We start from the raw sequence: 25,433 nt of genomic DNA, 5'->3' as shown, positions 1-25,433 counted from the left end.
CATACTTGTGGTACATCGCTCTTGACGATACAAGTGAGACTCTGTAGATACATGCAATGTTACTAATGGCGCCTTGCTAGGTCATAGCCATTGACTTAGCTGAAGGCTATTCTAACTATCTGCTCTGCGATTGAGCGAGGCTTCGACAGTGTGCATCGCTAGCTACGTCGTCCGAACAACTGGGGCGAGTGCTATTCCGTATCTCGAGACCTACCTTGTGGTGGCGCTCGGTCTGCAATCACACAGTGGCGACACGCAGGTCCTACATGTACTAATGGACCGCGGCCGATTTAAAGCTACCACCTAGCAAGTGTGGTGTCTGGCGGTGACACCACAGTTTCCATAGTTAATGGAGCTCCTATATTTCCATTGTATGTTTACTCTGCACAGATAGTTAGCCTATGTTAACATGGCGATTTTCTTGCAATCATGTGAAAAGTGTCTTGTTATAAAGCAACTATGTTTGCACACTTTAACTTTTGTGAATGTATACAGCAACTTCTTTTTCACATAGCTGCACTCATGTTACTGAATGTGACACACATTGCTCTTGATAACTTTTTTTTCAGATGCTACCACCATAGCTTTGCATGCAACGATTCTGGTCATGCTGCGACTAAGTTTGCAAATTACATTGAATGAAACAGGGTGTTGCCGTGCCATTTGTTTGTACTGAGACATATTGGACTTTATGTACACTCTTTTCTTGCTAATGTTGCTACGTTGGTTATTTGCTTAGTTCTAAGCGACTTCTTTAATGTTAGGATGTACTGCATACTGGTAATTTTCGTTCTTCAATGTAACACCTTTATCATTTTGTTTCTCTGTGTAATATGTATGCTTTTTTCAACATTGTATTTCATTGAATGGGCATACACACCTGTTTTTATATGATGTATTGCACTTTATTTGCGCTCTGCACAGATACTAAAATATTTTTATTGGTATCAACTGTTAGCACTCATGTTTTATTTGATCAGGGACTGTAGACTCTTATACCCTGGCTTGTGATTAGCCTGTACAACACTTAAGGTTGTACATTCTGTGGATGTCTCGTGGAGACATGTTTGTGATGAGTGGTTAGGTTCCTGCTACATTGCGGATGGACTATTGTTCTTCAGCGCATTTTGAGCTTGCTACCTCCTCATTACTACTCCGTCGTCAGGCCTCGAGTGGCCTACCGGGACCATCCAACCGCCGTGTCATCCTCAGTGGAGGATGTGGATAGGAGGGGCGTAGGGTCAGCACACTGCTCTCCTGGTCGTTATGATGGTATTCTTGACCGAAGCCGCTACTATTCGGTCGAGTAGCTCCTCTATTGGCCTCACGAGGCTGAGTGCACCCCGAAAAATGGCAACAGCGCATGGCGACCCGGATGGTCACCCATCCAAGTGCAGACCACGCCCGACAGCGCTTAACTTCGGTGATCTCACGGGAACCGGTGTAACCACCGCAGCAAGGCCATTGCCCCTCGTTACTATCAATTTCAAATTTTTCTGATGGCAGTGCCAGTGAGACTGCAAGGTAGTTGTGCACTGTGCAGTTATACCAAATACTTCTGAAGGCTGTGTCAGTGGGACTGCAAGATTATCCTGCACAGGTCAATTATATCAAATATTTCTGATGACAGTGCAAGTGTCTCTGCAAGATTGTCTCACTTTGCTTTTCAAATAATATTTAAACTGTCATTGTCAGTGGGACTGCAAGATTCTCCCTCAAAGTGTCATATACATTCCCCATTCGCTTATGGTTGGCAGTTAATTACAAGTTTTACTGCTCTGAGGACATTTTTTGTGCCATTTAGTTCACGTGTATGTTGAAACATAGGGTAGTGATAAACATTTTCTTCGTACTTAGGACACTACTATGTGCAGTACATATATGTGTTCTGTAGGCTCTCTGTACTAAAAGTCTACACATGTAATGGAGTGTGCATTACTGTCAGTGTGCCCTAATATTTATTAAATACTAAACTTGTAACAATATGTTAGCAATAATTTGTACTTATTTTCTGTCATGCATATTTTTATTATTACCTGTGTAATCTTGATCTGTGAAGGAGGAAGTTTAATGGAACTGAATGTATACCAGAAGTAGACTGGCAGAGGTAAATAATAATCTTAGTTTTTTTCACTATTGCAGCGCCATCGGACTAACTTGGTTATTGTAGTGAGAATTCCTAGGTTTCAGAGGAAAGTGTATTATTTAGATGTTAAGACGTTCATTAAATTTAAAATCAGCCATGAGCACTTTTTCACAGTATCCAAAAAAACTTACTGTTGTCATTTCTGCCTATATTTCATTTTTCCCCTAGCTTTCTCTTACAATCTTTAATTGACCATTTTTCAAAATGAAAAAGTAGCCAGGTGTTTTCGGAAAATACTTCGATTTACTAATAACCTTGAACTCATTGCACCTAACGAGTGTAGCTGTGTAGATCAATAGTAATTTTCAGGTTTAGCATTGTCGCGCGCAAGACAGAGCAGTACTGCAACGCGTTATTCACATTTCAACAGAATAGGGGTAAGGCATGCTGGTCACGCTTTCTGGGGACTGCTGTGTTGAATCTCATCAGCTTTCATTGGTTTCTCCTGTACTTTTCACTTGGATACCGAACACTGCTTCGTTTTCTTAAAGTTGGCAAACCAAACAGTAAAATATGCAGCCATTATACATCCAGCATTTCATTTCTGATCATAAATCACCGATTGTCCTCTTCTGTTAGAAGACAAAGATGCATACACTAATGAGCCAAAACGTTATGACCCCTGCACACCGCGGGGTTGGACACCTCCTGGTGGTGTAGCGGGCACTTGATGCCGCAAGGAAAGATTGTAAGCGGAACAGAGACGAACGATCAGTCACTCATTATAGCGAAGACCCTCACCAAAAATTCGGAAATTCACTGATATAAGGGGTCTGACACAGAGCACATTGTTGTGGCCTTGTTGCTGGAAATGAGATTCTCTAAAATGTTGGTCGGCTTTTAGCGTACTACTGTCATGAGCAGATATGGGATGTGCTTGAAGAACGGTGAAATAAGGAGTAGTCCGTATGGTACTGGACCACCACATGTCATCACAAAACTTGCAGGTCGGAGGTTCCCCCACTCTGTAATCTTGGATAGGCAGCGATCAGTGGTAGATCTGATGACAGAGTATAAAGTGGTGCAGGCACAATTTTTTTTGGTGCACACCGTTGAAACGCCATTGTTGAACACGGAGCTCCACATCACACGACCCTTATGCGCTCTTGTGTTAACCCAACGTCATCATCAGTTATGGTTGGTTGGTTATTTGGGGAAGGAGACCAGACAGCGTGGTCATCGGTCTCATCGGATTAGGAAAAGATGGGGAAGGAAGTCGGCCGTGCCCTTTCAGAGGAACCATCCCGGCATTTGCCTGGAGTGATTTAGGAAATTCACGGAAAACCTAAATCAGGATGGCCGGACACGGGATTGAACCGTCGTCCTCCCGAATGCGAGTCCAGTGTCTAACCACTGCGCCACCTCGCTCGGTCATCTTCAGTTAGGATTGCCGTGGGCAAAGCATCACTGAGTGTTCACCGTGGATCAATAGAAACGGTGCCGCCTGTTGAGTGAATGGCATTTCTTGTTACGCCAGCTCGATGGTTGGGCTTTACACGCCGTCATCCAGGCTAGTGGCTGCAAGAAAAATTCACCGCGCCGCAGATGCCGGACGGTGAGGGCACCGTGAGTTGGTCTTCCGTGGGACCTGTGGTGGTAATCGAAGGCATCATGATAGCAGTGAACTGCGAACCACATGCATCGGTCGCTTAATGCCTGAAGCCTCCTCTTACGGCGATGACATCTTCCACCGGGATAACTGTCTTACAAGGTCATAATGATGCTACAGTGGTTCGAGGGGCATTATAGTGAACCCACATTGATGCCTTGGCCACCAAATGAGCCTGATATGTACCCATTGTAGGGAACCAGCTGCGTGCCCATAAACGACCATCCAATAATTTCAGGCAATTGCTGACTTGTGCGAGGACATTTGGTGCCACATACTTCTGTAATTCTGTCAATGATATGTAGAGCCCATGCCAAGCAGAATCTCTGTTGTACTGTGTTTCAAAAGTGGAACAACACGCTATTAAGCAGGTGCTCGAAACGTTTTGGCTCATCAGTGGGTTTGCTGCAGTTCTTTACATCTGGTTCACTGTTGAATAATTAGAATTGGTGTGTCCTAGGGAATGTTTATGAAATTAATCAGATGCCCTGGGATGACATGAAATCAGGGTAGAAAGGCGTGAAATTATGTCACCAGAAGCCATTCGGGACGCTGAACCTGCAGTGTAATGACTATTAAAAGATTAGCCAGATTGTGACTCAAACCCTGTTACCCTACCTATCCTTTCTTTTCACCTATCCTCATTCAGTCCATTTGTATGATCACCATATGGGAGATCGCCTCCACTGACTATTTAGCCATTGAATTTTGCCTTCCTGTACACGGAAGTAAGGCTTCTTGTTTCCACTAATGATTCTCAGAAAAAATTGAATGTTGGAATGGAAGGGAAAACTGAAGACTTTGTTCTTCTTAGTTTCACTTGCCTAGCACTGGAAAAGAAATAAATTCATTATAAAAATCATCTTCTTTACGGTTAAGGAGAAACGGAAAGAAATTAAAAGAAATGTTACGCTACCAAATTAATATAATCCTCTGGTGTAACATCTGCACATTTTAAAAATTTCCTTTGGTAAATTTCTCATTGCTTTTGACAACTTTATTGATGGGTACTTCAAAAATCGTAGGTACTGATGCAGTCCAGTGGCTACAACCTGAGTTCCAGATACGCTTGAGCTAGAGGAGGAAATTCCGTTGTATTTTAGATGCTTTTCGCTTTGCAAATGCTCAAGCAATCTACATAGTCCTGGAGCTTGGAGAACTGGTGGTTGAGTGCTTACTAGTTAAACTGCCATTCCCACCACGAGTGTGAACATTTCTTTGCAGATAGGTCGTTTTATGTACGAAATTTTCGCCTTCACAAACGGAAGAACAGGCTAATCCATTTAACATAATGCAAATTGTGTTGCTGAAGAACGGTGAGCGTAATTTCATTTTGTTGATCTTCATTGCGGTTAGATCCTTTCCGCTGACTATGCTATACAAGACGGAACGCAGCTAAGAGGTGAACAGTTGAGTTTATACATTTCGCAAAAGGTTCCCCTAACTTTTTGAGACAATATTTCGGTTTTGTTCGGTTTCGTGGTGTAATTTACGCTACTTTAGTACAAATTTTGCTGTCGAGTTACCCGACAGGCTATTTTGATGTAGGTATGTTCCATAAAAAGTTTTCAGACATATTCAGGTCTTGCGACTGTATGAACTACATTGATGACAGGATATCTGTTTCCAGAATGAGATTTTCACTCTGCCACGGAGTGTGCGCTGATATGAAACTTTCTGGCAGGTTAAAACTGTGTGCCGGACCGAGAGTCGATATCGGGACCTTTGCCTTTCTCGGGAAAGTGCTCTACCACCTGAACTACCCAAGCACGACTCACGCCCCCGTCCTCACAGCTTTACTTCTGCCAGTACCTCGTCTCCTACCTTCCAAACTTAACAGAAGCTCTGCTGCGAACCTTGCAGAACTAGCACTCCTGAAAGAAAGGATATGCAGAGACATGGCTTAGCCACAGCCTGGGGGATGTTTTCAGAATGAGATTTTCACTCTGCAGCGGAGTGTGCGCTGATATGAAACTTCCTGGCGGATAAAAACTGTGTGCCGGACCGAGACTCGAAATCGGAACCTTTGCTTTTCGCGGGCAGGTGCTGTACCAACTAAGCTACCCAAGCACGACTCACACCCCGTTCTCACAGCTTTACTTCTGCAGAGTGAAAATCTCATTCTGTAAACATCCCCCAGGCTGTGGCTAAGCCATGTCTCAGCATATCCTTTCTTTCAGAAGTGCTAGTTCTGCAAGGTTCGTAGGAGAGCTTCTGTTAAGTTTGGAAGGTAGAAGACGAGGTACTGGCAGAAGTAAAGCTGTGAAGACGGGGTGTGAGTCGTGCTTGGGTAGCTCAGTTGGTAGAGTACTTGCCCGCGAAAACCAAAGTTCCCGAGTTCGAGTCTCGGTCCGGCACAAAGTTTTAATCTGCGAGGAAGTTTCAGGATATCAGTTTCTCACTGCCAAGGATGATATTATATTCCTGCATAATGCGTTCTGAGTATTTTTAATTTTTTTTATGATACTGTTCATAAATATCGTTATACATTGATAATACAGGGTTACTGATGTGCTAACATACATTCTGGAGTGTACGCATTGTAACTGAAATCGAGGTTTGCATATTTTTCCTTTGCTTATGAAGCAACAAGCGGCAGCATGTATTTAATTGGGGATGTCTCGTGGAATTGGTAGGACTTTGACGATGTTGTACACTTGACTAAGCGCGCAGCTATTTATCTATTGCGCCTTTTATATACGGTTTAGTAACCTTATGAACTGTGCTGTTGGTTGTCGTAAAAATTTTAGCATATTTTTTATGTCAGATGATCGACAAAATTTAATTATTAGCTTTGAGCATGATAACTGGACTGGTAGTGAAAATTAGGTCCAGCTGGATTTTGGTTGCTGTGATTTATAACGAATCTAGATGCAGAGTCAAGCTTCTGGGTACGAATATTCCTACTCATGATTTCATTTCATTGAGGCACGTGCCGCCGAACACTACTGGCAGGGGTCTTTGCACACCTATTTATGAACGATTTACACCGATACCGTTTCATGTCGTTGTATTTTCGTCTGTTTCATCGCCATAGTCCATTCGCTCCATCTAAGTACATTTAATTCAATTTTTACACTCGTTGAGGAAGAATAAGCGATGGCGTTTCACGTATATCGTTCCCTCCCCCACCGTCTCCACATGCACACAACCCTTCCAAAAATGTTAGCTACTGGGTGGAGATACCACTGCAGATAAGCGTTCGAACCACGCTTGGAAGCGTGCGCACATAGTCTGAGGGTAAGATATTGTCCGCGAAAACAATTGATTCGTATTAGAAACCCAAACAGGCAAAAATTTTCCATCGTAACTAACTATCCCTTATGCGCTGCTACTGCTCCTTGTTGCAGGTAGAGTTGACGCCATTTCCTCTGGCAGACTACATATTACCATAATCAAACTGTGAATTTAAGTAGGTCAACACAAAGCTAGACACATGGTTAGAATTCGTGACTATTTTTTTCCAAATTGTCCTATAACAGGTAAAATCCTCAGGAAAGAGTCAAATCAAGTCAGAATAAATTAATGCACTCTACCTTCAGGCCACAAGTGGCCCATCGGGTCCATCCGATCGCCGTGTCATCCTCAGATGAGGATGCAGATAGGATGTAGTGGGACGCGAAATTGAAGAGTCACCCATCCACTAGTGTCAGCCCAGTTTGCAGGTAAATATAAGTTTAATTTAGTGTTTTGTTTATATATTTTTGTAATATTTGTAATTGTTGTAAATTATCTAAAGTTTTGTATTTGTTTTTTATTTATCATGTACGGAGAGGGCGGCGCAACGAGCAGAGACAGCATCTTCACTGCCGGGGCCAGAGAGAAAATTGCTGGCCACTATACGTCGCGGGTCGACAGCCAGAGAGCAACAGAAGATCAAGAAACTGAGTTGTTGCTTCATGCTTCTAAAAACTGAAAAATTAAGAATTTTTAATGTTTGTACAACAATGACGTCATAGAAAGTTAATCATGTTGTAAAGGTTCAGTCCTATCTTGTCAAGGCTCAGGTTCACGTCTATATGTAGGAAGATAATAAACTAGTGGATGCTACTAAAGTTTAAACACGTGTTCCGAGAATTTATTTATGAAGAATTATGTTACGTAATTTATTTGACAAGATTATTAATTTTTGACAGCGTTCATCACGAGTGTGATTCTTGAAAGTTTATTCAATGTGGTTCTAATATTTATTAAAGCAGATCACTTGCATTAATATAATTTCTGAGGAGAAACAAGCGACATCTAAATTGAAAAAGTTTGCGCAAACCAATTGGACTGAGTGACGTAATTCTGCGTATACGACTCAAATGATGATGTTTTACAGTTTCGTTCAAGAACCATTCAGAGACAATTTGAAAAGAATTTTAATAATTTTGAAGTGTGTTGTAACTGATGTAGGTGACGAAGTCTGCACATGGTCATATGTCAAAAGAAAATCATTTATACAAAACTTATGTCGTTACACTACAAGGGGCGTGGGGTCAGCACCACGCTCTCCAGGTCGTTATGATGGTACTCTTCGACCGGAGCCGCTACTGTTCGGTCGAGTAGCTCCTCAGTTGGCATCACGAGGCTGAGTGCAACCCGAAAAATGGCAACAGCGCATGGCGACCAGGATGGTCACCCATCCAAGTGCCGGCCACTCCCGACAGCCCTTAACTTCGGTTATCTTACAGGAACCGATGTATCCACTGCGGAAAGGCCGTTGCCGGAATAAATTAATGTCCACCATATAATGAAATATGAATTAGTACCAGTGACTAACAACACTTCACTACTTAGTTTACGATTTCCAACGTTAATTTGCACAAATAGCTAATTGAGAAGCACCTCTGAAAACTGGATGTACTACGCGGCAAACGAGGGAAACGCAATAGGGCCATACACATAGCAGGAAATCATCCCCCACCCATAAGTGCAGAATCGCCATAAAACTCCTCCTACAACACAAATCGCCAGGTAAGGGTAATCTTGGGCAAGACTGCGTTTTATGGGAAGAGAGTCAGAAAGAAAGACATCCTGGTACCAAGAGTCTGAAGTCAGACAATGCAGATTACAGGGTGATAGTAATCAAAGTTAAACTTCCAAAACGCTGTAGAAGTAACACCACTGGTCAGAATGACGTCAAATTGCAACGGAATATTATAGGAGAAGGGGGAAAACCTACGGGAGAAGAAATATAAATAGTCACAACGTACAGCAATAGATGGCGCTGTAAGCATAGGAATTTGATAGTGAACGACTACAAATGACAAATGACTCATACAACAATACCTAAGGTGAACGTTTGACGTTAAACAAACTGTACTACTCAGTGTGCATGGGTGTGCAGTTGTGATACTGTTAGTTACATCCACCACGGCAAGGTCATATCACATCGGAAGGGAAAAATCGGTTTTTAATTGTCCTGAGGTCCAAAACCGTATAAAAAGCATCACTCACATCGGTTTTTAACTGACAAGAAAGCAAAAACCGCATAAAAAGAATAAATCAAAATCAAATCGAATTATTAATTTCCGTGTGACTGGCGAAAAACATGTTCAATATGCTGTCCACCGTTTCCAAATGGTTCAAATGGCTCTAAGCGTTATGGGACTTAACATCTGAGATCATCAGTCCCCTAAACTTAGAACTACTTAAACCTAACTAACCTAAGGACTTCACACACGTCCATGCACGAGGCAGGATTCGAACCTGCGACTGTGGCAGCAACACGGTTCCGGACTGAAGCGCCTAGAAACGCTCGGCCACAGCGGTAGGTTCCACCATTTTCTGCAACAACTTGAAATCGAGAAACACAACTGATCGAAGTGTTTCCGGGTTCACGTTCAGAATTTGTTGCGTAATGCGTGCCTTCAATACGGCTAAGTGTGCAATCGGAACACTGAACACAACAGGTGATCGGATGGCCAGGCTGTAGGGAAATGGCGGCTGATACTTGGGGTATTTCCGAAATGGCGCTTCAGCAGCTGTTTAACTGCATCTCCACACATTCACGCTGTTGGAGAGCTGGAATGATGTGGTTGAGCGAAAGACACTCATAGCACTTACCAGGTGACGGGAGCAGAAGCACCTGTCTCTTCGAAAAAATATGGCCCTATGATAAATAATGCCGTAAACCCGCACCACACAATGACCGTTTCAGGATAGAGTGGTACTGGTTGACTTGCGTGTGGATTTTCCGTTGCCCATATTAGACAATTCTTTGTATTGATATTTGATGTCAGATGGAACTGGGCATCGTCTGTCCACGATATCTTCCATGGCCAATCATTGTCCACTTCCATGCGAGCAAGAAATTATAAAGCAAAGGTCTCTCTTGTTGGCATGTCAACAGGAAGCAACACGTGAACATGGTCAATTTTGAATGGATAGCAAAGAATGATCATTCGTAGCATTCTACGCACTGTTCTCACGGATATGTCCAATGTTCAGGCAATTCTGCGTGGACTATGCGTTGGAATACCACCACTCGTCTCCTCCTGCGTTGCTGTGGCCACTGCTTACACTGACGTCGAACCAATACGTTTCTTCCCTCTTCCAGGTTGCACCCCAAAAGAACTCGTCTTTCCAAATTTCTGAATCATTTTCTCCAGACCTATTGGCAGTCATCGGACCAACGCCTTGTGTCAAACCATTCAGTGTCGAGAGCTTCTGCAGAGCGACGTGTGCACAGTCATCATTCTTGTAATACAGCATTACAAGGAGAGCGCGATCCTGCATTGAGACAATCATGGCGAACGTCGTAGACGTGAAAGGAGGAAAAGCTGTGTACCCGGCTTGTTTATAGCAACTTCAATGGGTCGTGTGCATGACAGGTGTTTTCATTTACGTATTCTGACACATACAGCACTAACTGTTGGGCAATTTTCACTCTTTTTTTTTTCTTCTGCCATAGGTTTCCCCCTTCTCCGATAATATTCCTTTGCAATTTGACGTAATTCTGACCAGTGGTGTTATTTCTTCAGCGTTGTGAAAATTTAACTTTAATTATAATCACACTGTACATCTACAGGATGTTCTGCACACCAAAGCAATAGAGTCTGTTTTTCATGAGCTATGTGGCCATAGTGTGCATGTTGCTTTAATGGCAGAATCCCGGAAGACCATCCATTGTAGAGGGAATCAGTGCACAATAAAATTTCACCGAGAAACATATGCAGGTGCTGCCAGACAGTTCACATAAATAATTTAAGAATGGAAACAATGAGTGCTACTGCGCTTACAGAAGCCCTACCGTGAGGCCAGTGCGCAAAAGCAGCCTAAGAAGGAGAGGTGGTCCGACATATTTTGGGTTGCCAAACTAATAACTTTTCCTGTGTTTTAATTAAGGAATGACGAGATACGCTTGAAGTTCTATAAGGCTATAGATACGGCAGTAAGGAATAGCTCAGTAGAGCAATTACAGAAGTTGGAAAGAATAGGCACAAAGAAGGTAACTGCGAAGAAACCATGGGTCACAAAACTAGGACTTCAATTCATTGATGAAAGAAGGAGGTACAAAAATGTTCAGGGAAATTCAGGAATACAGAAGTACAAATCGCTGAGGAATGAAATAAATAGGAAGTGCAGGGAAGCTAAGACGAAATGACTGCAGGAAAAACGAGAAGAAATGTAAAAAGAAATGATTAGTGGGAGGAGGTCCTCACCATATAGGAAAGTCAAAATAAACTTCTGTGAAATTCATGGCAAGGGTGCCAACATTAAGCGTGCAGCTGGAATTACACTTTTAAATGCAGAAGGGAGAGTGGATATGTACAAAGGGTACATTAAAGGCAGCTATATGGAGGACGTTTGTCTGATGTGATGAAAGATGGAACAGGACTGGATTTAGAAGAAATAAGGGATCCAGCATTAGAATTTAAAAGAGTTTTAAACGACTTAATATTAAATATGGCAGAAGGGAGAGATAACATTATATCAGAATTTCTAAAATCGTTGGGGGAAGTGACAACGGAAGAACTATTCACGTTAGTGTGTAGAATGTATGAGTCTGGCGACATATCATCTGACTTTTGGAAAAATATCATCCACACAATTCCGAAGACTGCAAGAGCTGACGAGTGCGAGTATAGGCACACAATCGGATTAACATCTTATGCATCCAAGTTGCTGACTAGAGTAATATGTAGAAGAATGGAAAAGGAAATTGAGAATGTGTTAGATGACGATCAGTTAACTTTAGGAAACGTAAGGACACCCGAAAGGCAATTCTGACGTTGCATTTGATAATGGAAGCCAGACTAAGCATAAATCATTTTACACTTTCCTAGAATTTGTCGATCTGGAAAAAGTGTTCGACAATGTAAAATGGTGCAAGAAGTTCGACATTCTGAGAAAAATAGGTGTAAGCTATAGGAAGAGTATACATATACAATATTTACAGGAGCCAAGAGGGAACAATAAGAGTGAATGACCAAGAACGGAGTGCTCGGATTAAAGAGGATATAAGACAAGGCTGTAGCCTTTCGTCCCTACTGTTCAGTCTGTACATCGAGAAGCAATGAAGGTAATATAAGAAAGTATCAGGAGAGGAATTAAAATTCAAGGTGAAAGGATATCTATCATACGATTTGTTGATGACATTGCTATCCTGAGTGAAAGTGAAGAAGAATTACATGATCTGCTGAATGGAATGAACTGTCTAATGAGTAGAGAATATGGGTTGAGAGTAAATCGAAGGCAGGCGAAGGTAATGAGAAGTAGCAGAAATGAGAAAAGCCAGAAACTTAATATCAGAATTGATGGTCACGAAGAAGATGAAGTTATGGAATTCTGCAACTTAGGCAGTAAAGTAACCAATGGCTAGTACTGGCAAAAAAGGTATTCCCGGCTAAGAGAAGTCTATTAGTATCAAATAAAAACCTTAATTTGAGGAAGAGGTTTGTGATAATGTATGTTTGGCTCACAGCATTGTATGATAGTTAAACATGGTCTGTGGGAAAATCTGAACAGAAAAGAATCGAAGCATTTGAGATGTGGTGGTACAGACAAATATTGAAAGTTAGGTGGACTGATAAAGTAAGGAATGAGGAGATTTCTCGCAGAATCGGAGAGGATAGGAGTATGTGGAAAACACTGGCAAGGAGAAGAGACAGGATGATAGGACATCTGTTAAGACATGAGGGAATGACTTCCATGGTACTAGAGGGAGCTGCAGAGGGCAAAACAGTAGAGGAATACAGAGATTGGAATACATCCAGCAAATAATTGAGGATGTAGGGTGCAAGTACTTCTCAGAGATGAAGAGGTTGGCACAGGAGAGGAAATCGAGGCGGGGTCAAACTAGTGAGAAGACTGATAATCCAAAAATAAAAATGCACGGAATACAAGTAAGAGGGAGAGATCAGCATCTAGCAAGACAACATTTTACTAACTGGTACTCACAAAAATTAGTACTCAGCCAATGAAAATTAAGTGATGCAGAGAAACCCAGAGGGCAGAGTTTCCCTTGTCAGAAGTGCTCTACAGGGCAGACCTCTCCACGGGCAGACTTCGCTTCTGGATGACTTTTCTACACCCAGTCTCATCTGGGACGAGACAGTATCTTCCGTCTGAGTTAAGCGTAGACGCAGACAGAGAGAAATTGTTGGTTCAGAGCCGGTGACTCGTTTTCCAGCCACTCCGGCTTCCAGTTGCACATGACTACCATGAGTACAGTGCATTCCATCCGCAACAGAAAAACGAACTGTAGGGAAAGGCGAATCATTTTTAACCATGTTAAGTAACTTCACTGGTGCACAAGCGTATTCTCTGTACATTATCCAATGGTGTCACAGTGCGACACCTGCGAATGTAAACGTTTCGTTCACAAACGTTTTCACTTCAATCACATTTCAAATCTCCTGTCCCAGTTTGCTTAGGCATTAGTTACTCATTTAAATGATCATTCAGTCTACGAACTATGAATTAGATTTTATCTGTATAATAAATTGAGTGCAATGAGATCATTGTTTAATTTCATAGTCAGATGAATTTCTATACCATTGATTGGATGGGCGATGATTTACTTGTATCAGATATTACAGCGCCAAATTAATATACATAATTAACGATTCCAGTTATATTTCTCCCTTCCCACACACACGTGAGGCTGTGCACAGCATACAAACCATAAATTTACAAATTTCAACTCTACTCTGGATACATTTACGTGCGAATTCCGGAAATAGCAGCTAGATATGGGCGAAAATTTTACACAATTAAAACTTATTTTTCAAGGAACGTTTGCATAGTCATCTCAGTAACCAACAAACTAATATAAATTACTTTTAAGTTGCTGCCATTTTACCATTTCATGTGTATTATTTCATAAAAAGTGGAGCTTAATATACGCCCATCGTTACCGTTCGGGATGAGGCTTTTATCATTTTTCTATTTATGTGTACTTCCCGTAATTTGTGTCAGCGGTGTATTGAATTATAGTGTGTGTATGGAATTTAAGCATTTCTTGCAGGTTAGAAATTTTTGTTTAATAGTTAGGACTACTGAGGCCTGAGATTTTCTGCTAGGGCATGCTAAAATTCGCAAGAGCGTGAGCTAGGAGTGTAGTGTGAATGAGCAAATATGAAGAGAACTTGCAGTTCATTCAAGAATAGGAGGCAGTGAATAAGATATGGAAGCAGAGCAACAGCATGTAGATTTTAATGTGCCGTGGGGTGAATAATCAGAAAGTAAAAATATTATGGGGAAGAAACTAAGTTACGCACAGGATCTGGAGGAATTTTCAGAAGTTGAATTTAGGAGAAAAGACGATAGAGAAATTTCACTAGCGCAGGGGCATCTGAAGTAACAGGCCACAAAAACACAGGACAAAGTGAAGCCACTGATGAGCCCATACCTCACAACCGGCAGTATTTGATCTGTAGTTTTATGACTGGACAGTTGAAGAAAAATGACGAAATATTAAACGAAAGCAAAAAGCTAAAAAATGACTTCAGTTCAACAAAATTGAAGAATGGTTCAGGGTAAGTGTGATAATGAATGACAAATGATACAGGGAAAGCAAGGAAAAAATATTCATATCATTTGTGGAGAAACGGAAACAGTATGAAAATCTGAACAAAAAGATGGAAGAATAAGTTGGGGCACTAAATAAGAAACTCGGCGATCTTGTGAAGAAATCCGAGGAGTAAATTAAATCATTAGGAAAAAGATTAATAACGAGGTTACTGAGGTACATAAACGACTCACGAAGAAGGTAGATGAGAAGGCATGAGATTTTAATATGATGATACACACGTTGAAACAGAATACGAAAGAGACTACAGCGTTTAAGGAGTGACAGAATGTTGATCCACAGAAGAAGACTTTAGACCCAGTTGTCAAGAAAGTCGAAGTGTTCATTGAATATTCCACAATGAATACTCAAACTATTGTGTCTAGATTAGTGAAGATTTGAGTAATTAATATTATTTTAATTTTGAATATTTATGTAATTAATATTATGTTAATTTCGTATTTCCAGGAAGATTGTGATAGTGGTTATTTTATGTACTTTGGACGTATCAATATGTTGGAAAGTAATGGAGTAAATAAGCCGGCAACAACTGAGCGACACAAGAGACATGTGGACCAACAGATGACACCACAAGCACACGCAGAAAACAAGTAAATGTGTACAATACGGCTGTATTGTAAGGTGACGGCCTAATCGGCCAACTTCCTCCAGTTCAGTTCCATATTGACATAAAACACACTCGAGTATATGCGACTTCGTTTCCAATTTAGCTTCAATTTTGTTTTCTATGAATAAGTAAGTGGCTATGAGGCTCAGGTATAATGGACCTCTAGTAATTTGTTTTCATTACGTTAAGACTCGGGCAGTGCATATGCTGATCTGAGCCAGCATTTCGGTTCCCTCGCCTCTGATATGAGGGACGAAATTGGCAAGTGACTCTAGCAAGTGGCCGCACGGGCGACGCCAGCCGGATATGCACCTCGAAGACACGCAGTCGATTTCAGGTGCTGCATGGATAGCTGTGAAATGCCACAGTTTAATGTGAACAATTTTATTAGTGAAATGACTGTTTGACAATGGGCGATGTGTGTGGAAATTCTCTGATTTCTCTATAATGAGTGTTGTTACCGGGAATGTTAATTATTCTAACTATTGTTCTTCTGACTGTTGTCGTTAACTATTACGGCTCCATAAACATATTATATCATATCAGAAGAAATAGAAGAGCTCATCTCGGCTGATTAATAGGTTAGACTCGAAATTAATTATGCTTTTACAATTACATTCTCATAAATATCTAGAGGGTTCCAGATATCTACGTTGACGTGCATTTGGAGAGATTGTGGAGAGGTGGCAAATGAACCTGATAACACACGCCGATATTTTCCAGACTCAAGAACTCGCAATAAATAGCGTTAACCGCACTTTATCAAGATTTCGTCACCCAACGTATTACGCAGACGACGAGTTTAGTTAACAGTACATCAGTTGAAGGCAACAGTAAACACCAAAACGTCGTCCAAATAATATTCCAACACATCATAAAGCAACATTAAAAACCACAACAAATAAAATTATATAACAGCTTCCGAGACCTTACGGGCAGCAGGGTGTCATTTTTACGTTTGTGTTAGGCTGTGCTGGTTGTCCAGCCTTTCTCTCAGTGGTAAGGGCGGACAGTACTGAAGGGTGGAGCTAGGAAATTAGCTTTAGCTTCAGTTGCGGAAGCTGGACGAACAAGCGCCCATCGAGGGTGAACGACCAGATGACGGTCCAAAAAACTGGAGATTTTTTGATTACGGATTAGAATGTACACTATGTGATCAAAAGTATCAGGACGCCTGGCTGAAAATGACTTACAAGTTCGCTCCATCGCTAATACTGAATTCTGTATGGAGTTGGCGCAGCCTTAGCCTTGAAGACAGCTTACACTATCGCAGGCATACGTACAATCAGGTGCTGGAAGATTTCTTTGGGAATGGTAGCCCATCCTTCACGGAGAGATGCACTGGGGAGAGGTATCGATGTCGGTCGGTGAGGCCTGGCACGAAGTCGGCGCTCCAAAACATCCCAGAGGTGTTCTATAGCATTCAGGTCAGGACTATGTCCAGACCAGTCCATTACAGGTATGATACTGTCGTGTAACCACTCTGCCACATGCCACGCATTATTAACAGGTGCCCAGTCGTGTTGAAAGATGCAATCGCCATCCCCGAATTACTCTTCAGCAGTGGGAATCAAGAAGGTGCTTAAAACATCAATGTAGGCCTGTGCTGTGATAGTGCCGCGCAAAACAACAAGGGGTGCAAGCCTCCTCCGTTAAAACTTCGACCACACCGCGTCCGAATTTTACTGTTGGCACTCCAAACGCTGGCTGATGACGTTCACAGGGCATTCGCCATACCACTCTCTGCCATCGGGTCGTCATATTGTTTACCGTGATAAGTCAATCCACGCAACGTTTTTCCACTGCTCAACCGTCTAGTATTTACGCTCCTTACACCAAGCGAGGCGTCGTTGGGCATTTACCGGAGTAATGTATGGCTTATGAGAAGGCGGTCGACCATGAAATCCAAGTTTTCTTACCTCCCACCTAACTGTGATAATACTTGCAGTGGATCCTTATGCAGTTTGGAGAGATGCCTGCCTATTTACACATTACGACCCTCTTAGACTCTCTGTCGGTCAACAGACGAGGTCGGCCTGTACGCTTTTGTGCTATACGTGTCCCTCTACGTTTCCTCTTGACTATGAAATCGGAAGCATGGCACCTAGGGATGTTCAGGAGTGTGGAAATCTCGCGTACAGACGTATGACACAAGTGATACCCAATCATCTGATCACGTTCGAAGTCCGTGAGTTCTGCGCAGCGCCCCATTCTGCTCTCTCACGATCTCAAATGCCTACTGAGGTCGCTGATGAGAAGTAACTGGCAGTAGGTGGCAGCACAATGCTCCTAATATGAAGAATGTATGTTTTCTGGGGTATCCGGCTACTTTTGATCACATAATGTATATACAGTGAAGAATTATTCCCCAAAATATTATGTGCTAACTACGAAAAGTTTCGATCCTGTGAGCGTTTGAAGCCGAGCGTGCACGAAACGGCTTGGCACTAGAAAACCGGTTCTGCGCTCACGCACCCTTCCTTGCGTCCGTGATATGTTTAGGGCTGATTGTAATGGTGAAAACGCTTACCAATGCCTCGAACAGATAGTAGACTTTCATTTTTCCATGTTAGCCTCCTGGCAGCCGTTCAGTCAACTGTTTCATGGTGAGTTCACGTCAGTCGGCGTCATTCGGAGACGAGTGTTTTTGTTGTTCGGCGTAAAATGAAAATCAGCTTTGTTTGGATGTTTTTTACATGCAAATCATCAAAAATGGATCGGATGGGATCTCGAAGTACAGCGAAATCTAGACAAAGTGATGGTTTTAAACGACGGAAAATCACGAATCGTTACCAAACAGAAAATTATGATAGCGCTATAGATTCAGCGGAAAAGAATATTCGTGTACATGGATTGCGACATATATCGAGTAGTGCGACAATCGGTTGCAGACTTTGCAATGGGATCACAGTGTCAATAGTCTCACTTGGAGATAAGCCACAAAAGTAATATCCAGCTGAAGCGAAATTGTCAACATTGCTTCAGATTTGGCCGTAAGTCTATTCAGTGCAGATCATACTGCATTAATTCACGTGGCAAATGCCCTTCAAATCAAAATCGACGATGAAATGCGCCGATTCTGTGAAGACAGTGATGCCAGCTGCGATGCCATCAGCTACGAAAAGGGCTTTGAGAACTGAAATGGCTTATCAGGCCAAAGCAGCAGAAAGCAGCCATCCACTAACCGGAGCGACACTTTTTAAAGACCAGGCATCAGTGATATTCCGTAACTTTGAAGCTTTGTCCCTTTCTGTTATATGATAACTACCTGTCAAACTTAAAACGCGATTTTCTCAAAACCATGATTTTCGACATGGTTGTCGTCACCCACGCTACAATTTTCATCCGATTTTAATGATTTTTAGCCTCCCTCGAAGCAAATGGAATTCTCTTTAGTTCATCGTAGCCGATTTTTTATATTTGGAATTCTTTCGGTAATAAAAGAGGGCCCATAATTTTTTTTAAAAATCTATAATTTCGCCTTTTTTTCTAATCCTTATGATGAATAAAAATACATCCGTAAGGATCAGGGTTATCCTGATTTTGAGCAATATTTTCGTTCGTTTCCCAGTCGTTCCCCCATAATGCCGTTTGTGAGTCTGGCCGGGAACGGAGGATGGGAGTGCCGAAGCTTTCAAGGTCCGATAATACCTTAACCGGACTCCTGCCATCAGATAGGCAGCACAGAATACCATGATCAATATTTATCGAAATGCTTGGGGGTAAAGGAGTTCGATACCGGCGTGTCGCTGGAGGGGTAGTTTACGGGCGCTGTTTCTGCTTTACATGAGAGCAATTCTGATTGGCTCTTTCCTCTTGGACACTAGCGTGGGAGCTTAAATTTTCTCCAAATTTTTCTCATTGGGAGTTGCGTCTCGCGTGTGCCCAGCGATTGGCCGAGGGTAAAGCGAGGGGACGCTGCACCTAGACTAGGTGGAGAGTAGCACTCTTAGACTGAAAGGCATTCTGTCAAGAGTTTTGGTAGAGGTCCTACTGAGTGTTGCAATCTCGATCCAGCTTGTGGTAGAGGCCTTCGCCTGTCAATGGATACAGAGATTTCGCTTTTGGCTCCGGCGTGTGAGGCCAACGGGAGTCGCAAGCCGACGCCGGCTGCTCCGATCTGCAAGTCCGCCACGGTACGAATTGCGCAATGCGGAGCAATGTACGCGCTTTGGAAGGGATGGAGACGGGTTTCAGCTTAGATAACCTCGGGCAACGTAAATCCTGGGAACCGAGCCCAGTCAAGAGGTGTTAATCTACTCCGTCCCCTTTCTTAAAGTGTCGCAGCTGTGTTGTCACTCATTTCACAAGACTGACTTGTGAGTTCGTTTGTCGTGATGTCTGAAGCCTCTGTACTGTTATAATTCCATAATACAGCCCCCGTCTTCCCTCCGCTGGTAAGAATCAGTGTACATTTTTAACTGTTTCTCTAGACTGTTAAGTTTATGTGATTAAATGCATAAAGATTTTGAGAGAGCGTTTTCATTCAGGTGGATGGGATGCTTGTGGAGTACCTGAAATGTTACGCGACTTGAGAGAATGAAATTTAATAAATAAATGTTATAAGTGCAACTACACTACTGACCATTAAAATTGCTACACCAAGAAGTAATGCAGAACATGAACGGGTATTCGTTGGACAAATGTATTATACTAGAACTGACGCGTGATTACATTTTCACGCAATTTTGGTGCATAGATCCCGAGAAATCAGTACCCAGAACAACCACCTCTGGCCATAATAAGGGCCTTGATACGCCTGGGCATTGAGTCAAACAGAGCTTGGATGACGTGTACAGGTACAGCTGCCCATGCAGCTTCAACACGATACCACAGTTCATCAAGAGTAGTGACTGGCGTATTGTGACGAGCCAGTTGCTCGGCCACCATAGACGAGACGTTTTCAGTTGGTGAGATTCCTGGAGAATATGCTGGCCAGGGCAGCAGTCGAACATTTTCTGTATCCAGAAAGGCCCGTACAGGATCTGCAACACGCGGTCGTGCATTATCGTGCTGAAATGTTGGGTTTCGCAGGGATCGAATGAAGGGTAGAGCTACGGGTCGTAACACATCTGAAATGTAACGTCCACTGTTCAAAGTGCCGTCAGTGCGAACAAGAGGTGACCGAGACGTGTAACCAATCACACCCCATACCATCACGCCTGGTGATACGCCAGTATGGCGATGACGAATGCACGCTTCCAATGTGCGTTCACCGCGATGTCGCCAAACACGGATGCGACCATCATGATGATGTAAACAGAACCTGATACATCCGAAAAAATGACGTTTTGCCATTCGTGCACCCATGTGCGTCGTTGAGTACACCATCGCAGGCGCTCCTGTCTGTGATGCAGCGTCAAGCGCAACGGCAGCCACGGTCTCCGAGCTGATAGTCCATGAAGCTGCAAACGTCGTCGAACTGTTCTTGCAGATGGTTGTTGTCTTGCAAACGTCCCCATCTGTTGACTCAGGGATCTAGACGTGGCTGCACGATCCGTTACAGCCATGCGGATAAGAGGCCTGTCGTCTCAACTGCTAGTGATACGAGGCCGTTGGGATCCAGCACGGCGTTTCGTATTATCGTCCTGAATCCACCGATTCCATATTCTGCTAACAGTCATTCTATCTCGGCCAACGCGAGCAGCAATGTCGCGATACGACAAACCTTATTCGCGATAGGTTACAATCCGACCTTTATCACAGTCGGAATCGTGATGGTACGCATTTCTCCTCCGTACACGAGGCATCACAACAACGTTTCACCCAGAAACGCCGGTCAACTGCTGTTTGTGTATGAGAAATCGGTTGGAAACTTTCCTCATGTCAGCACATTGTTGGTGCCGCCACCGGCGCCAATCTTGTGTGAATGCTCTGAAAAGCTAATCATTTGCATATCACAGCACCTTCTTCCTGCCAGTTAAATTTCGCATCTGTTGCACTTCATCTTCGTGGTGTAACAGTTTTAATGGCCGGTAGTGTAGTCAGTTTGTTAAACTTCTCGCCGGAGGACACGCCAGCACATGTCCGCAATACCTGTGCCCTATGAGAGAAACCTATTGATTATGTTAGCGGAGTATTATCTCTGATCGGTCACTGTGTAGTTCAATAAATAATTTCAGTTGCGCAAATTTCTGTTTAGGATGAAAACTGAAAATTTCTGAAACTTCAGATGGTTCGGTTCCAACTATGATAGAAAGGCATTTAATCCATTCGTTAAACTAGTTTTATGTATACGCTACAATGCGCTCTTTCGTTTTCTTGCTAATAGTCGGTTTTCATAGAAAACGGGAAACTGTATTTATGAATCATCAAATTACTGTTAGAATAGTATTACGGAAACTTAATTTTCAGTAACAAGAAACAGGGCTCAAGGTCACAGAGATTAGGGATAAACGTGGTGGACAGAGAGGAAGGAAGGAAATATACATGGAAATGGGAGGGAGGAGATGGAAGGAGAGGAGGAGGATAAGGAAACAGAAAGAGAGGGGGAGGAGTAGATTTGCAATGAGAGGGAGCAGGAGGTGATGTACAGAGAGACGGAGTGGACGAGGAGATGCACACAGAGAGAGGACATCAAATTAGGGTGCATATCCAACTTCCATACATATTCAGCGACTGCGAAACACTGCCAGATTCGCTAGTAACGTTACAAATCTACAAAATAAATGTATTCCAGGCGCAAATATGGACTACTGTCAGCTGTGTAGTGGAATGACGACAATGAAAATTCGTGCCGGATCGGGACTCGAACCCGGTCTTCCCGCTTTCCGCTTGTCTTTAATAACGGGTGCAGACGCCGCAGTGTCTGCATGCATCTCCGCATCTGCGAAGGAACTTTGCATTGTAATTCACAATGACACAGGCGCTCCAATATCGCACAAATCCACAAATCCTGTAAGCGCAATTTATCTACAGCCTAGTAACAATGAATCGCTAATTTTCACTGGTTCGTCCGCTGTTCGCACAAGTTCATCATTAACAATTATGTTGAACATTTTCCAGATATTACTGACAAGCGACTGCAAAGTAACGGACTGACTGCTCGTGTGTGACTGATTTAGATTCAGAACGGCGACCCCTATTTATAACCTTGAGATCAACCAGTTTCTATCGGCATGTTGAAGTCTTTTTTTCTTTCCGCACAGCGTGCTTTCTATCTTCTATTATTGTTTTGTACAGAGTAAGTTACTCCTATCTTACTATGATTTTATTTATTTTTAACTGTCACAGTCAGACAGAGTTAAAATGTCAATTAATGAGACTAATATTTAAATAGAAGTTGGCATACTTATTCAGGATACGCTTCAGGTCACACATTTGTCTGTTATCCGATTTCAGAGAGGAGGAACTGTGGAACAACTGCGTCACTATCAGACCCTATGACTTTCCCTCCCAGTTTCTGTACCAGTTTCAGATAAACTTTAGCTCCTTGTATTTTATCCCTAATACCTTCATGATTTCGAAGTTCGTATTCGTAATACCCCAGTGGTGGCGACGAAAGATTTGTGGGACCTGTGCCAGTTATACTGTGAGAGGAAACATGGCACCTGGGATGTCTTCCTGAAAGAATGCCAAGATGTCATTAATCATAGTCCACATAGTACTGCCGCCCATTACTGCACTATGGAACAAACACGTGCCAGGGAAAGTCCACGAACTAGTCGACTTTCCCTTGAGGACATGCTGACAGCGTAAGGCCTTTGTGGCAGAGGCATTGTGCAGTATTCGACTAGTGGAAGAAAAGCGCAAGGCACATGTAGACCAGGAGGTGCATGTGCGAGAGTTGGTGGTTGGCAAAAAGGTCGTCATCATTTCCTTGGGCCATTGTCCCACTTAAAAGGGGGATCGGCCCTATTAATATGGAGCTGGCGATGTTAGTGTCAGAGGGTGGCCAGATGCCCTTCCTGTCGCCTCCCTGTAACCCTCTAGATGGAATAAGTGTACCCCAGCTGTGTGCATCTAGTGTAAGCACTGAAATAGTTCACACGTTTTCAACTGTCTGTGGATCGTGTAACTGAGGCGGGACATTGGGACCAGCCCAGTATTCACCTAATGGGATGGCGAAAATCGCCTAAAACCATATCCCGGCTGGACGGCACACCAGCCCTTGTCGTTAATCCGCTGGATGGATTGGATCGGGCGCCGAAGCGCCTGCCCGAGTCCAGGAAGCAGCGCATTAGCGCCCTCGGCTAAGCTGGCTGGTTGGTTGGACAAAATGTATCGTTTAAATCCCCCCACTTCTACAACAAGAAGAAGAAATTGTGCCACAGATTCTTTGCAGCATGTGATCGCCCTGTGCGAGTACGAAGAGTTGTGCACTTGAATGCTATTGAGATGGAATCCTTGATAACACAAAAATCGCTTTGGGAACACCATGTGAGCCACATCAAGCCCTTCGAAGAACGAGCCGAGCGGTATGAGGAACATGTGGGTTGAAAAGAAACAGTAAATAGTTTCTTGTATTTAATAACCAAGTTGGCTTAAGAATTAAGGTCATATTTGCTGGGTTTACATAATGGTGCTGGAAATCAACGAACACCACGTAAGGCAGGATGTTGCGAGCAGATATATAATTACATAGTAGTATTTTTGTTTTCTATAACGAAATACCCAGCGCATTTCTCGTACAGTTTAAAAGTCTATCTAGAGCTTCAAAACTTTTGCGACTCTGTCTAACAAGGAAAAGCATGGAGCGTGAAACGTTTACTGCCACAGTAATTTACAGAGAGTATGTTTGCGCTGATTAAATTTGGTACCTACGCAATACTGAATGTAACCATAAATCAAATAAAATGTAGACGTAAAAGATGTGAATGCCACTGTGAAACTGTGTGACAGTAGTAATTGTTCTTGCATTTGGAAAGACAGATTTCGGACTTTCTCCTTCATAGAGCTGAGTTTATATGAGTTTTACATGCATCTAGATGGTCTCACCAGAGCGTGATTTGCTGTTTGTTGATTGTGGCGACATGCAAGTGTGTCGACAGCTATTGTATTTGTCTGCGTCAAAGATGGTGAGAGACGTTGTGCTATGACCTGCTGCAAGTGGCGACAAAAGAATGCACCGTTATATGTGCATACTGCTACGAATTGATTTCGCCTCCGATCAGAGATACAGGAGATTTTTTCAGAGCGAAAATCTTTTTGTGATGCCGTAGGAGTGCGCCACTATATTATTGACGGTGTGGCTTGGCGACAGGGCGTCAAGTACAATTTTGTGGATGCTAAAACGCTACGGAGGAGAGAGCCGTGGGGTTCTCATGAGTGAAGTGACGAAGGACATTCCGAGAAGTGTTGAAACCTAAATGCATGAAGTTGTAATATTTAGTGATCATGTCAGTCGAGATAATGAACAATTGTTATGTTATCTTCTGTACTAAAATCGTTGTATTGTGCAGGTTCCACTAAGACAGTAAGCATGTAGTATCAAAGTAGAGACATACAAGGACAGAAAGTTGAAACAGCAGCAGCACCAGAGAAAGGACATCTAGAAAATGGGTATTATTGAATGCACCGTAGAAACCAATAATATATATATATTAATTAATAATATTTATTAAAATTTTCTGTGCTATACTTATGAACTGACAACCAGTATCAGTCCAAATGATATAAAATAATGGGAAAGGACACGCACGATCGTACATTTGTGTTTGCTATGCGCAGTTGGGCACTCTTTATTGTTCACGGATACTATCATGACGACATCCATAGCCAATAAAGATGCCGCAAGATTAGGCGATCTTGTGGTTCCATACAGCGACATTGATAGGACGGAAGGGAGTGGTGTCCGACATAACACACTAACAGGGACGCATAAAATACTGGCCAGTATAGTCACTAACACATAAAGCCATAGAAAATCTTCTAACGTTGATTTGGATGTCAGATGACATTTAATTTTAAATTTTGTCTGAATGCCTAATCAATGTGTTTTCTACCCTTTGTGTATTAAACAGATCAATTGTAACTACTCAATAGATATTGTACTTTGTAATATTTGTCATAACACAGGAATTTATAAATTCATTGTTTTAAAATTAAAGGT

The 25,433-nt window shown here is 42.6% G+C and overlaps 1 pseudogene; it reads right to left on the bottom strand.

Annotated features, from left to right (window-relative positions):
• Positions 1 to 1,351: 1,351 nt before the first annotated feature.
• Positions 1,352 to 1,469, bottom strand: LOC124617156 (annotated as a pseudogene).
• Between the last annotated feature and the right edge of the window lie 23,964 nt (positions 1,470 to 25,433).

Source organism: Schistocerca americana, chromosome 5, assembly GCF_021461395.2.
Source record: "Schistocerca americana isolate TAMUIC-IGC-003095 chromosome 5, iqSchAmer2.1, whole genome shotgun sequence".
Classification (NCBI taxonomy): Eukaryota; Metazoa; Arthropoda; class Insecta; order Orthoptera; family Acrididae; genus Schistocerca; species Schistocerca americana.
The sequence above is the reverse complement of the archived record's forward strand: the minus strand, read 5'-3'. Positions and strand labels throughout refer to the sequence as shown.